Source organism: Ischnura elegans, chromosome 9 (genome assembly GCF_921293095.1).
Source record: "Ischnura elegans chromosome 9, ioIscEleg1.1, whole genome shotgun sequence".
In the NCBI taxonomy this organism is placed as follows: Eukaryota; Metazoa; Arthropoda; class Insecta; order Odonata; family Coenagrionidae; genus Ischnura; species Ischnura elegans.
The window spans coordinates 60975682-60987686 of NC_060254.1; the positions used below are offsets into that span (position 1 = coordinate 60975682).

The following is a 12005-nucleotide window of genomic DNA, read 5'->3' on the forward strand; positions in this document are numbered from 1 at the left end:
TCATATCATCACGGATGTTATTTTCGGTGGGCAGCAATCGTTACGTCTCTTTAGAAACATGATCGCTTCACCGTTGGTGACGCGAGATTGCGATTACGATTACGATTGTTCCAGCAATCGTCGGAACAATCGTGCATTCACACGACAATGGTTAAAATCTATGCTGCCCTCTAGTGCTGACATGCCAAGTGAACGAGAATTTGACGGTTAGCAAAGCTGTTGAGGTATGCCGGGTCAATATATTACCGCGTTCAACGTGTATTTACCGAATAATTTTTCTTCCGCCCATATTCTTCCTTCCTTCTTCTTGGACAAATCCATGAAAAAAATAGAGCGAAGAGAGCTTCACGAACTTTTCGTCTTTCTCTTGTCCCTTCCGTTACCGCTCTCCCAGCGCCTGACCACCCTAAAGTGGCAAGGTTCGGAACTAATGTCAGGCCATGCATTCACACTGCTAGTTCAGCCAACTATCGTTAGGACGATCGCTCGGAGGCCTGCTTTAGTGATTCTTAAGTAAATTTTTGGTAATAATCCTCTTTTGTAATATTCGTGTACGTGGGTATCACTTCAAAGAACGTTAATTTTTCCATCCCCTGAAAAGAGACTTCCCAAGTGATGGAATAAAGATGGGGTTTCCATCCCTGGAGCCATCCTGGAAAATGATCGCGTGAAACGGTCATTTTAAAGCTATCATTGTAGCTGTAGCTGGAGCTATCGCTCGATAAGGTTGAATGTATGATTCAGGCTTAGCCTTTTCTCTCTCGGGAACGGAGGGGTGGCGTCGTTCCTGCAGGGGTGATTTATTCCCCCCAGATAGCCTCCATGAGCCTCCGCACCTTTCCTCTTCTTCCACGAGAGAGAGAGAAGGAAACGAATAGCCTTTCGGGAATCGCTGCCGTGGGATAGTGTCTTTCTGTCGCAGAATCGGCCAACGTGAGGTCAAAAGCCACTCTAGACTACTTTCCAAAGGATTAGCTCATGTTCTCACAATAGGGAACAAACATAAAATCCAAATGAAAAGAATACCTTACATTGCGGGAGTGTCGGAAAGAATTTCAAGGATCCTGAGAAAACACGACGTGGTCAAAAGGTACAATTGCGTGACCGAGATCCACAACCTAGTACCTGGACCGAAAGACATCATTCCACAAACTTATGTGAAGGCGTCTACAAAGTGCCGTGTTCGTGCGGGAAAGCTTACATAGGAGAGACATGCCGAGGAATGGCGACCAGGATAAAAGAACATGCAAGAGCCACAAAACAGAAGCAGATCCACCTGTCGGCCATTGCAGAACACGCGTGGAGTGAGGTAGGTCACAGTATAGACTTCGAAGGAACGAAGATGGTGGCCAAGGAGAATCGCTACTATCCAAGGCTGATCAGGGAAGCCTTGGAAATACACAAAAACAATAATTTCAACCGAGACCAAGGCTACCCAATCAGCAACGTTTGGAAGAGGGTTTTGACCAATCAGCGTCCGGCAGGCAGCGGGACAGAGGCATATAAGGCGGCCAAAAACGAGAACTTCTCACCTTCGACCTGAAGACGGGAGCAGGCAGCTCCCGAAACTGTTGTCATCCAAAAACATCCAACGCGGCTGAGGGACCCGAAAATCAGCACTGACCAAGAACGATCTCTTTTGAAAGACTAGTCTGCTAAGCCAACTGGACATGTCTACGCAATCACTTTACGGCGAATTTTATTTTCCAATAGGGTGGTTTCCTATTATTTTTTTATTGCCTAAATCGAAGGATTATTACTCCCGGAGTACGTATTTCACGATTTTTTATTTTTAAATGACGATATCTATTTTTCGCGATTAAATGAAAAGTGAACATTTTCAAGCCCACGACAACGCTACAGCTAAGTATGAGTGCTGGGAAAAGCCTATGTCACGTCTGGCTGCTGCTGAGTGTGGCTTTTTCATGTGGAACCATTGGTCTGGTAGCACTAGTTACCTATAGACAATTTTGGATAGACCCACGATCAAACTGATTTCCTAGTTATATGATTTGAAACATATTGTGGCTAATATGGGTAGGGTAATGGGTAAATATCAACTGAAAATAAACACGAAGAAAACCAAGATATTAGTACGCACCAGAAGGGAAGAAGTCAAGACTAACGTTAGAATAGGGAAGCAAAAACTGATAGAGGTGGATGAATTCAGTTATTAGGGAGGCAAGATAACTAGTGACGGGAGAAGCAAGAAAGAAATTATCAGCAGAATAGGCCAGGCGAATAGAGCATTCCATCAAAAGAGAGCCCTGCTTACAGCGGGAGACTTAAATATGGAAGTAAAGAAACAATTTATAAGAACCTACATTTGCAGTATGCTCCAAAACGGAAGTGAGGCATGGATAATGACCGCAGCGGAGAAAGCAAGGATAGAGGCCTTCGAAATGTAGCGCTACAGAAGAATGATGAAAATCAAATGGTTCGACCGAGTTAGTGACGAGGAAGTCCAAAGAAGAGTAGGAGAGAAGAGAAGCCTCATAAAAACCTTAACAAGAAGACGGAACAACCTTATAGTCCAAATCTTGAGACATGATGGCCTGATGAAGACAATCGTCGAGGGACAAGTGGAAGGCAAGAACAGAAAAGGAAGACCTCGAACAAAATATATGGAACAAGTAAAGAAGGATGTGAAAGAGAAGAAATATGCAGGTGTGAAAAGATTAGCTGATAGGAGAACTGATTGGAGAGCAGCGTCAAACCAATCCTAGGATTGTTGACCAGTGATGATGATGATCTTTCTCACATGGAAACCTTGGTCTGGTATACTAGTTACATCCAGACATTTTCTGATTGATTCACGATCAAACTGATTTCCTACCAATATATTTCTCATTGGGAACAATCAGTCTTATGAACTACTTGCCCATAGAATATTTTTGATCAAAATATAAATTTCAGAGTGCAAAAGAGACACGGAAGAGACTAACTGGAACATTTATGTACTTGCGGATTCAACTCTGAAGGGAAGCTCTCCGCTGTGCCATTTGTTACCCTTCAAACGGCCTTATCTCTCACGCACAGCTCCAGCACAGCCTGCCTCTCTCTCGCGCGACAGCAGCGTGATCTTGCAGATTCCAAAAACATTGCCAAAGGACGTCCGCCCCGCAGTCAGGGAAAGCAGGCGGGCGGGATGAAGGGGAGAGGAAGACGAATAACCGTCCGAGGGCTATCGTGATCTCCGCCACGTCTCCGCTGTCCGACCGCGGCCGTGTTCCAGCCGCGTTGAGGAGGAGAGGCAGTGGACGTGTATCACGGAGCTGACGACGTCACGCGGGAAAGCGGAGTGAAGCCGCAAAGAGAGTTTGGTGCGGATAAATTATGTTCCGAGGTGGGTGGGAAGTGCTTCTCTTACGTTTTTGTTGAGGGCGTGGGAGGATACCTAAGTCATGACACATTTACTATACTGGGTTATTCTAACGGACATTCAGACATTTTTGTACCCATTTTCATGGTAAAATGATGAACCCATTTTCAAAAAATTGTTTTCACGAATGTATTACAATTATTAAATTAATTAAATTAAATTGATTTCATATAGCATGAAAAAATATGGAAACTTCCTCTTTTCATTGGTGTAAAGCTAGTTCGTTTTGGATTTATACTTGAATAAATACGAAGTTTTGATAGTGGGTCCATCATTTTGAATAATCTTGTACAACATATCCCAATCACTGACTATTTCATACAAATTTACTTGGTTGAACGAGACGAAATAAGACATTAAGTCAGCGAATCGTCCCCCTCTGAAATCGTCTGAAACCCCAGGGAAAATTGTCAAACTTTCCTGTGATCGCATTGCACTCAACACGGCGCTGCGGACATTTTTGAAAACCGATTAAAATGGGTCCTAGGTGGCAACAGAAATCAGCCTTCTATGGGATGAAATTGGGCCTCCTCTGTGCAATCCCCTAGGATGGAGGGACTGGAAAAATGATCTTGTGATTCAGGACAATCGGTCTCAACGGTTTGCTACGCTGTCAGTCAAATGGTCAATAGTACCATGGCCATTTATTCGCCCCAGCATGAACTTCATACTTGGCGAGAGTATTTTCATGTGGGGAAGCGGGAAATGTTTTTTTTTCTTTCGCACACTAGTCTACCTTGACGTTTACATTAGGAGAACGGGAACGAAAAGAGGAGAGGGGGGGTTGACCTCTTCCTGCCGAGGGGAAATAAACAAACAAGTGGGCTTGCGACGGAGGGAAAAGCAAGAGTCATCAGCCTCGCAGCGCGTGTCCGAGTGGCGTGCGAAGGAACAGCGGTGACATCATTGCTCACACGGCGGGAAAAACAAACGACGCAGGAGCGAAGATACTTCCACCACCCAGTGGATGAATATGAAGACCGTTTTACACGGGGCACGTAATTGATAATATGACATGTGTACGAAGGTGCAGGCAAAATTGCGTAGGGTGAAGCGGTTAATAGGTTAGTTTCCTTCATCTAGGAAAACCAAAGGCATTGATTGCGATTCGTTACCCTCCATAAGTGTTTTCATGTAATACAAATTATTTGGTTTTAGAAATCCCAGTTTAGACGAACGTTAATGGTCAATTTTACCCTCATTTGAAAAAGGCCAGATTGGCGCCCATGCGATGCCACTCCACGTGACGTCACAGGCACCTAGTTTCTATACGAGTAGATAGGAGTTTTACATTGTCTGAGATTACCAATGCATGCATGAGGCACAGAGCTCAGGGAAACATGTCTTAATAATCACCTATTAAAACAGGCTAAGGTCGGAAAATTTCCTTTGTTTGATAAGGTACTAATAATCCTTATTTAAGCCAAGCGCTACCAGCTAGCAGGGTACTCTGCTACCTGCTAGCATTCTGCGTCGTATCAGCGCTCAAAGCCTCGCCCCAAGGTCACCTCACTTGCGGCAGCGGGAACCAGAACGACGTCACACGGAGTTTTCCCGGCATTCATACTTACGTGTCGCGTTTTAGCGCGCTTGAAAATGTTCAGATCTTATTTAATTGCGAAAAATAGATATCGTCATTTAAAAATCTAAAAGCGTGAAATACGTACTCCAGGAACAATAGTCTTTCGATTTAGACAATTAAAAATAATAGGAAATCACCCTATTGATAGAATGCATGTGAAAAAACATGGTCGTGAGATGGCGAATAGCTCCTGCTCTAATTTTTTCGTGCATTCGTGAAATTGCACGCTGTAATGAGATATTAATGCAGTTCTAACCTACGCAATTACAAGCCTCGTGTAAAAAGGCCTTCAAACAACATGATCTGACTGAATATTACTGCTACGCTCGCTCAACAACGCAGAGACCGAAATGCAAAAGATATTGCCTGGAATTTTAAACATATTTTTAAAAAATAAATACATTGAGCAATCGGCAGTAGCAGAGCATGCGTTAAATAATTCCGGGCATAAGATCAAGAGGAATCAAAGGTCCTGGCAAAAGAACGATTTTATTTTCCTCGCATCATTCGTGAGGCTATTGAAATCGAAAAATCAACAGAAAACTTCAATTGAGATGATGAACACATCTTAAATACTACCTGGAAAAGACTCAACAAGCATAACGGAACGCCAAAGATGGAGGTCCTCGACGCTGATTGGTAGTTCATTTTGAGGATGATTTAGCGGGCCATTTCCATCTTTCGGCACTCATTGTCAGACCTGAAGATGTTACCACTGGTGAGTGAGATTGAACAACAAATATTGCACTGAATTGTTGAGGCCTTTACTTTGAAGAATGCCATTATATAGTTGGAAGGAAATTACTTTGCTTTTCTACAAAACACACCCTTTATTGCCGACTAGTTTCGGTTACACTGTACCATTTTCAAGACTAGTGATACCCACACCCGACCACAGAGTATATATCCCGGCAAATTCTTATGTGTATCACTAGTCTTGAAAATGGTACAGTGTAACCGAAACTAGTCGGCAATAAAGTGTGTGTTTTGTAGAAAAGCAAAGTAATTTCCTTCCAACCAACAAATATTGAGAGTATGCAACCCGCGTGCCACCTAAATTGTCCGACAGGGGTGGCGCGCTCACTCTCGGTGCGATATTTCGGAAACCAAAGGGCATAAATGAAAGAAATTTAAGGTGATACTTTGCAAATGTCTAATGAGTCGTTGTAGAAGACAAAAAAGTGATAGAATAATCCAAGAGTGACATCATCTTCACTTATGTCCGAAAAACACCAAAAAATACCAAAATTTCAAAACTCTTAAGTGCGATGCAGCAGGTTTATACGGCATCCGATCGCAAAAATAATTTTTGTGATTTATTTTCTCACCAAACGGAACGAAATTGGGGAGAGGGGTCCCAAAAGAAATTCGAAAACTTTAAAAATAAGGACCACCCTATTGACCTGCATAGGCCACGAAACGTCATCAGAACTCAATTTCGACGCAGCTGACCCGAAAAAGCAATGGAGAGGAATGCAATCCAGCGCTGCGAAAGCGTCAGGCAGAAATATATCCAGGATTTTTCAACATATTTTGCTCCTGTCATGTATAAGCTTTTTTCTATGGAAAGGATTTTTTTGAGACACAATTTATGAAACTATTTGCGACATTAACTGTTAACTTTTCAATGCCCATACGAAATGCACTGGAGACCCTTTTTCGTTTTCTATTTTAAAATTATAACACACGAAATATTGAGTATATCGATGCGTACGAGTACGAGTAATACGATTTCGTCGCGAGGAAAAAGAATATCTGTAATCATATTTCGTTTAAATTTTCCATAGGTTTAGTTTTCTTCTGATCACGGTGTTGTTAAAAAATATCCCTCTCTGCTTAGCCCAACCTCCATCCAAACTCACTGTCTGCTCCGTAACTCATTGGCAAGTTTGCTCTCCTCACCGACCTTGTCTACCACTTGTCAATTCCTCGATCTCTCTGTCTACTTCACCTTCTCCATTCCTCTCCACACCCACATTTCAAACGCCTCCATTTTCTTCTCGTCCACTATCCTTTGAGTCGATATTACCGGACCCTTAAGTTACGGTCCTGTGGCGCAACGGATAACGCGTCTGACTACGGATCAGAAGATTCCAGGTTCGAATCCTGGCAGGGTCGAAGTTTTTTTGCAAGCGTCGGTAACGATGGGGCTGATGACAATACATAAAAACGAAATCGATTTTCAAAACTATACTTGATCGAAATCGATAAAAAAATCGAAATCGAAATTCGATAATCAGGCACAAACTAATGTCTTCGATTGTGCTCTAACAAATCAATTAAACTTCCACTTAAAAAAATAATTCTAAATTTACCAAAATATGCCTATGGCTATATTTTGTTGCAATAATAACCTTGATAGCTTTGGTTTAATCAAACGTATGATTCACTAATAAAGAGTAGAAAAAAAAAATAAAAAAAATTAAAAACACGCTTTTCCAAAAATAGTTCAAAATGCGCTAAAAAGTTAAACTAAAACATTTTTATTATTCGAAGAATAAATCATAGGTGCGAATTAATTTTAGAAATTAGTATTGCATGCAATCCTTAGTCACCTATCAGTATCTTCCACTCTCACTTCTAATAAACCTATTCAGCACCTACATTTAATTATGCGAGTGATATAAACCTCATTTCTTTTATTTTTTAGGGCAATCAATACTGTTTTTTGTAAAAGCATGATTTTAAAAACCTTTTTGAAGTTTATACCTCTTTATATGCCTTTGGTGGCTACATTAAAATTATTTAAATTGTAAATATTGAAAATTGTAGTATAAATTATAAATCGCCTGATTCGTCTCATCGTCACGCTTCCCCCTTAGACACGCTCATTTTTTCTGCTTTTGTCCTGAAGCTCATCGTCCTTTTGAAAATGCTTCCCTCCTAGCCACTTCTTCATTTAAGCGTGTAACATAACATAAACAAGCCACCATATTGTTTTTATATAATTTAAAACTGACAATGGTAGTGAGGGACTGTTGTAACATAACATAAACAAGCCACCATATTGTTTTTATATAATTTAAAACTGACAATGGTAGTGAGGGATTGTTGTGAAGGAAAAGGGGAGTTGTGTATAGAGAGTTGAAGGAGGCAGACGTGATTAAAGGAAGGATCGGGATAAGGACTAAGAAAGGTGGCGGTGTAGCAGAGAAAGGAAGAGAAAGCAGAGAAGGGGAGGCGCCTACGAGAGGAGAAGAGAGCGGGAGGAGAGGACTATAGCGGAACTCAGGATCCACGCTGATGCAGTTCATGGCGGTGGTTCAGAAGAGTGGTGGTGGTAGATATAAATGGAATTGTGATATCATGGTGGCTTTTGATGTTGGTTTTATGCTCTAAGTTTGAAAATATAGTTTGTATAGAATTGTATTGTAATTATTTGTTTATAAAGCATCGAAGTTTTTAAAAAGTTACAAGCGTAAATATGTAAGTCTATCTATGTAGACATTGCACGGCGGGTGGTCGAAAATGTCTCATTGAAATTGCTCAAGGAGCAGGCATCAGCGCTGGGATGACGGGCGTTGTCATGGATCAGAAAACTTTCGGAAGTCAGCATGTCTCTTCTTTTGTTTTTAATAGGAATGGACGTAATGTTTCGCACTCCAATCACAGTGCATTTAAAAAATTCTCTTTTATCGGCATTAAGGTGAAGACATGTCAATGCTGAAGCCATTCGGCGAGTTTTCTGGCTGTCTCTCAGCAAGACACACTAGGCGGAAGAATCAATTGAGGCAGTGTAGTCAATGAGATTGCTACCAACCTTACCTACCACCAGGGGCGCCGACTTATACAAAATATTGGGGGGGCCCATATCGGAGGTCTTGCCCCGGGAAGAGGTTAAATTCAAAGTGTGTCGCAGCACCGAAACACTATCATGATTCACACCACTTCATTCAGTTAACCTGCTTAGCCTTATAATTATTTGTTTCGACACTCATTGTTAAATTTATTTAAAAGGTAACTATCATCAAACATGGGAAATAAAAATTACCAATATATTTTGTGATTTCGCAAAGCATAATGTAACTTAATTATTTTCTTGAATTATTGAGGGGGCTCCGCCCCCCCAAACGAATCTTTGAGGGGGCTCGGGCCCCCTCAGGCCCCGTGGAGTCGGCGCCACTGCCTACCACCTCCTTACGGTCAGAAATGAATTGAGAGTGTGGAACGGAGGACGCGCAATGGCCCTACCTGCGCAGTACCCGCCTGTCGCTTGTATGGTGTTTTCGATGAGCGATCGGAGGATGAAAAAAACCGCCCTCGTATTTTGTGCTCTGGATTATATGTATCTTTGAGCTGTTTGTTACCACCAAATGACATGATATCTTTTTATTTATCATGTATAGTGAAGGGGGGGACCCGGGCGCAGCACGTAGGCCGATTTAGTTCTCTTTTCTTCCACGCTTCCACGCTTTGAAACTACTCTCGGGATATGACTTTGGACTATGTAAAGTTTTGTGCTGATGTGTTACCACCCAACCACATGGTCGACTTGTAACTATTTGTTTAATAATAATAGTAATAAATATAGTGCATCCGCAACTGGAGTAGGAGAAACGCCGTGAAGAGAGAAAATAATGAATAAAAAATGAGTAAGAATTTTTAAAAGCCTTGGCCTTAAATAGCTGTAAGTAGTTATTTGCTTTTTTTTACTAAAACGTAATATTTTTCTAATATTGAAGTAAATGACAACTCAAAGTTAGAAAACTTTTTAATATAACTCTTTTTGATAACGGCATTTCATTTCACTTCAATCCATAAAATGAGGAAAAATCATACGCGAAGTAAGTCTTCCGCAATTTACGCCGAAGAAGTATTGACTTCCAGCGTTTAGTCCCCAAGGACTGCCTTATTTTTATTTTTTCAATTTTCGGTCTGTCATAGTATTCCGCTCTTGTGATCATTGTGGCTAGCATTAACCCTCTCAGCGCCATCTACTTGGAGTGATACCGGCGACAAATGCCAATAGTATTCAAATAAAATGTATCACCCACGAGATAAAAAAACTATTAAGTATATTATTTTTTGGTATATACTGTTTATTTTATTTGCCCCTTACAATATTACTTTTTAACTATCTATGTAATTAAGATTGTATATGCAAGTTTTTTTTTAAGTTTATGCAAGTTTATTAAGTTATATGCAAGCTTTTAGTTGCTGTATAAGTATTAATTTGAAAACTACCTATCTCAAAGCCGGTGTAATGGCCCGCGGCACTAAAATACGAGGATAAAGCATTTTTTAAATTTTTTTATTTTCAGAATGAGCCACGGAAATTGCGAAGTTAGTGGGCGAAATTCACGTCATTAGAATCGCTTCTGAGTATTTTATCCTATCATTTCTTAGCTCAAAGGGGATAATAGAAGGGAAGGAGGGGTGTTGTGGCGAAAGGTATTTGAATGGGGTGAGGGAGAGGATTGGGGGTGGGGGAAGAAGTAGTATGGGGGGTGGGAGGAAAGAAGAGATGAAAGTAGCGATGGAGGAGGGGTGGGTGGTCGAATTCCGCGCAAGTCAGCGACCTGTATGACTGGCGGCGAATTGTGCGTCACGACTCGTCGGATAGTACGCATGTAAAGCTACTGGGGGAGCTTTTAAACGGGCACGCATGCACCAATTGAACGAAGGGTGGGCGATTGGATATTGTGATATTTTACTTGAAATTCCAAGTAAAAAATCCAACCCAATGAAGAGAAGAAGGGATGAGATTTAAAGAAGATTGCAACTAAAAATATTTATGTATATGTAATGGATAGACTAGTACCGTATAGGTTGAATTTACAATCTCCTAAAAGCATAAAATAATGCGCATATTAACAGAAAATATCCCGTCGCTATCCCAGATTGTACTAGGAAAGAATGGCATTTAAAATCTCTCTGTTTTGTAGTACACTTCCTTCATCTCCTCCTCGTGATCCCGACTACCATAGTACGAAGGTAAAAGGGGGATATGTTTCACGTCGTCCGAGTAAAAGTCTTCAACGAATTTACGATGTAAATATAAACTATACTTTGCTTTACGCTCCTGCAAAGATTTCCATGCTTACTCGCCTAACTTATAAATTTATAAACACGACCCTGTGTCGCAACGGATAACGCGTCTGACTACGGATCAGAAGATTCTCTTGCATTCTCTTGCATGCTGCAAGTTGGTGATGGATCACCTCCTGCCAAACACCTTAGAGATGACTCGCAGGCTATTATGTAGATGAATGAAAACTTATCATTACTTCCAAAATAACACTGTTTTGGGATTGAACTCATTGATGCAATTGCACAACGAGTAGTATCGTGGAAAAAAACGCTGTTTACATGTATGATACTAAGTACCATTTTTACCCGAAGAAGCTGCGCACCATTCCTCCAGAGATGCCGGTGAAAAAAAGGGGTGCATGGCTTACACGGATTCACCAAATTTTGTTGTCAGCCACGTACAGTTTTCCTTCAAATTCCTTTCGTTTATTTCTTCAGAGTAATTATTTCTTCTTTCAGGCATGTATATATTTATAAGGTCCTACGATGTTTTTATGCTAGAAGTGGCGACTCTAAAATATTTCAGTCCCAGACTTCTCCCTTTACCCTGCGTAAAATGGGTGTGCCCTTACCACAACCAAATTTGACTTTGTTTAGCAAATGTTTTTATTACGTAGGACCAAAGGTTTTTCATTTGTTACCCCAGTCATGCTATATTTCAAAGTCTTTGAAAAAGTTTTTGCAAAATGCACATTCTTGGCTTCTCACTAATGAAAGTGTAGAACAAATATTCTTATAAAATATTGATGCAAATGAACTATAAATACTACTTTAGCTGTTTTTTTCATGTACGCACTTAAGCTTTGTTAATATAGATTATCAAGGTAACACAAAATGAGCTACACCATACGTAAAGCATAATGTATTATTATTTTGGATGGTAGCCTCAAACAGATTATCCTTCGCGGCTACCTAAAATTACTCAATTTTGCTATTGTCATGTAATTTGTGTGTTGAGTAATAAAATTGTTTATTATTATAGTTTAGCATTGAAACTAGGACACCATCGCA

At 40.7% G+C, this 12005-nt stretch overlaps 1 non-coding gene across 1 annotated transcript; it reads left to right on the forward strand.

The window, feature by feature from the left end:
* Positions 1–7009: 7009 nt before the first annotated feature.
* Positions 7010–7082, forward strand: Trnar-acg. Its single transcript has one exon. It is a non-coding gene; the product is annotated as a tRNA-Arg (tRNA).
* The last annotated feature ends 4923 nt before the right edge of the window (positions 7083–12005 follow it).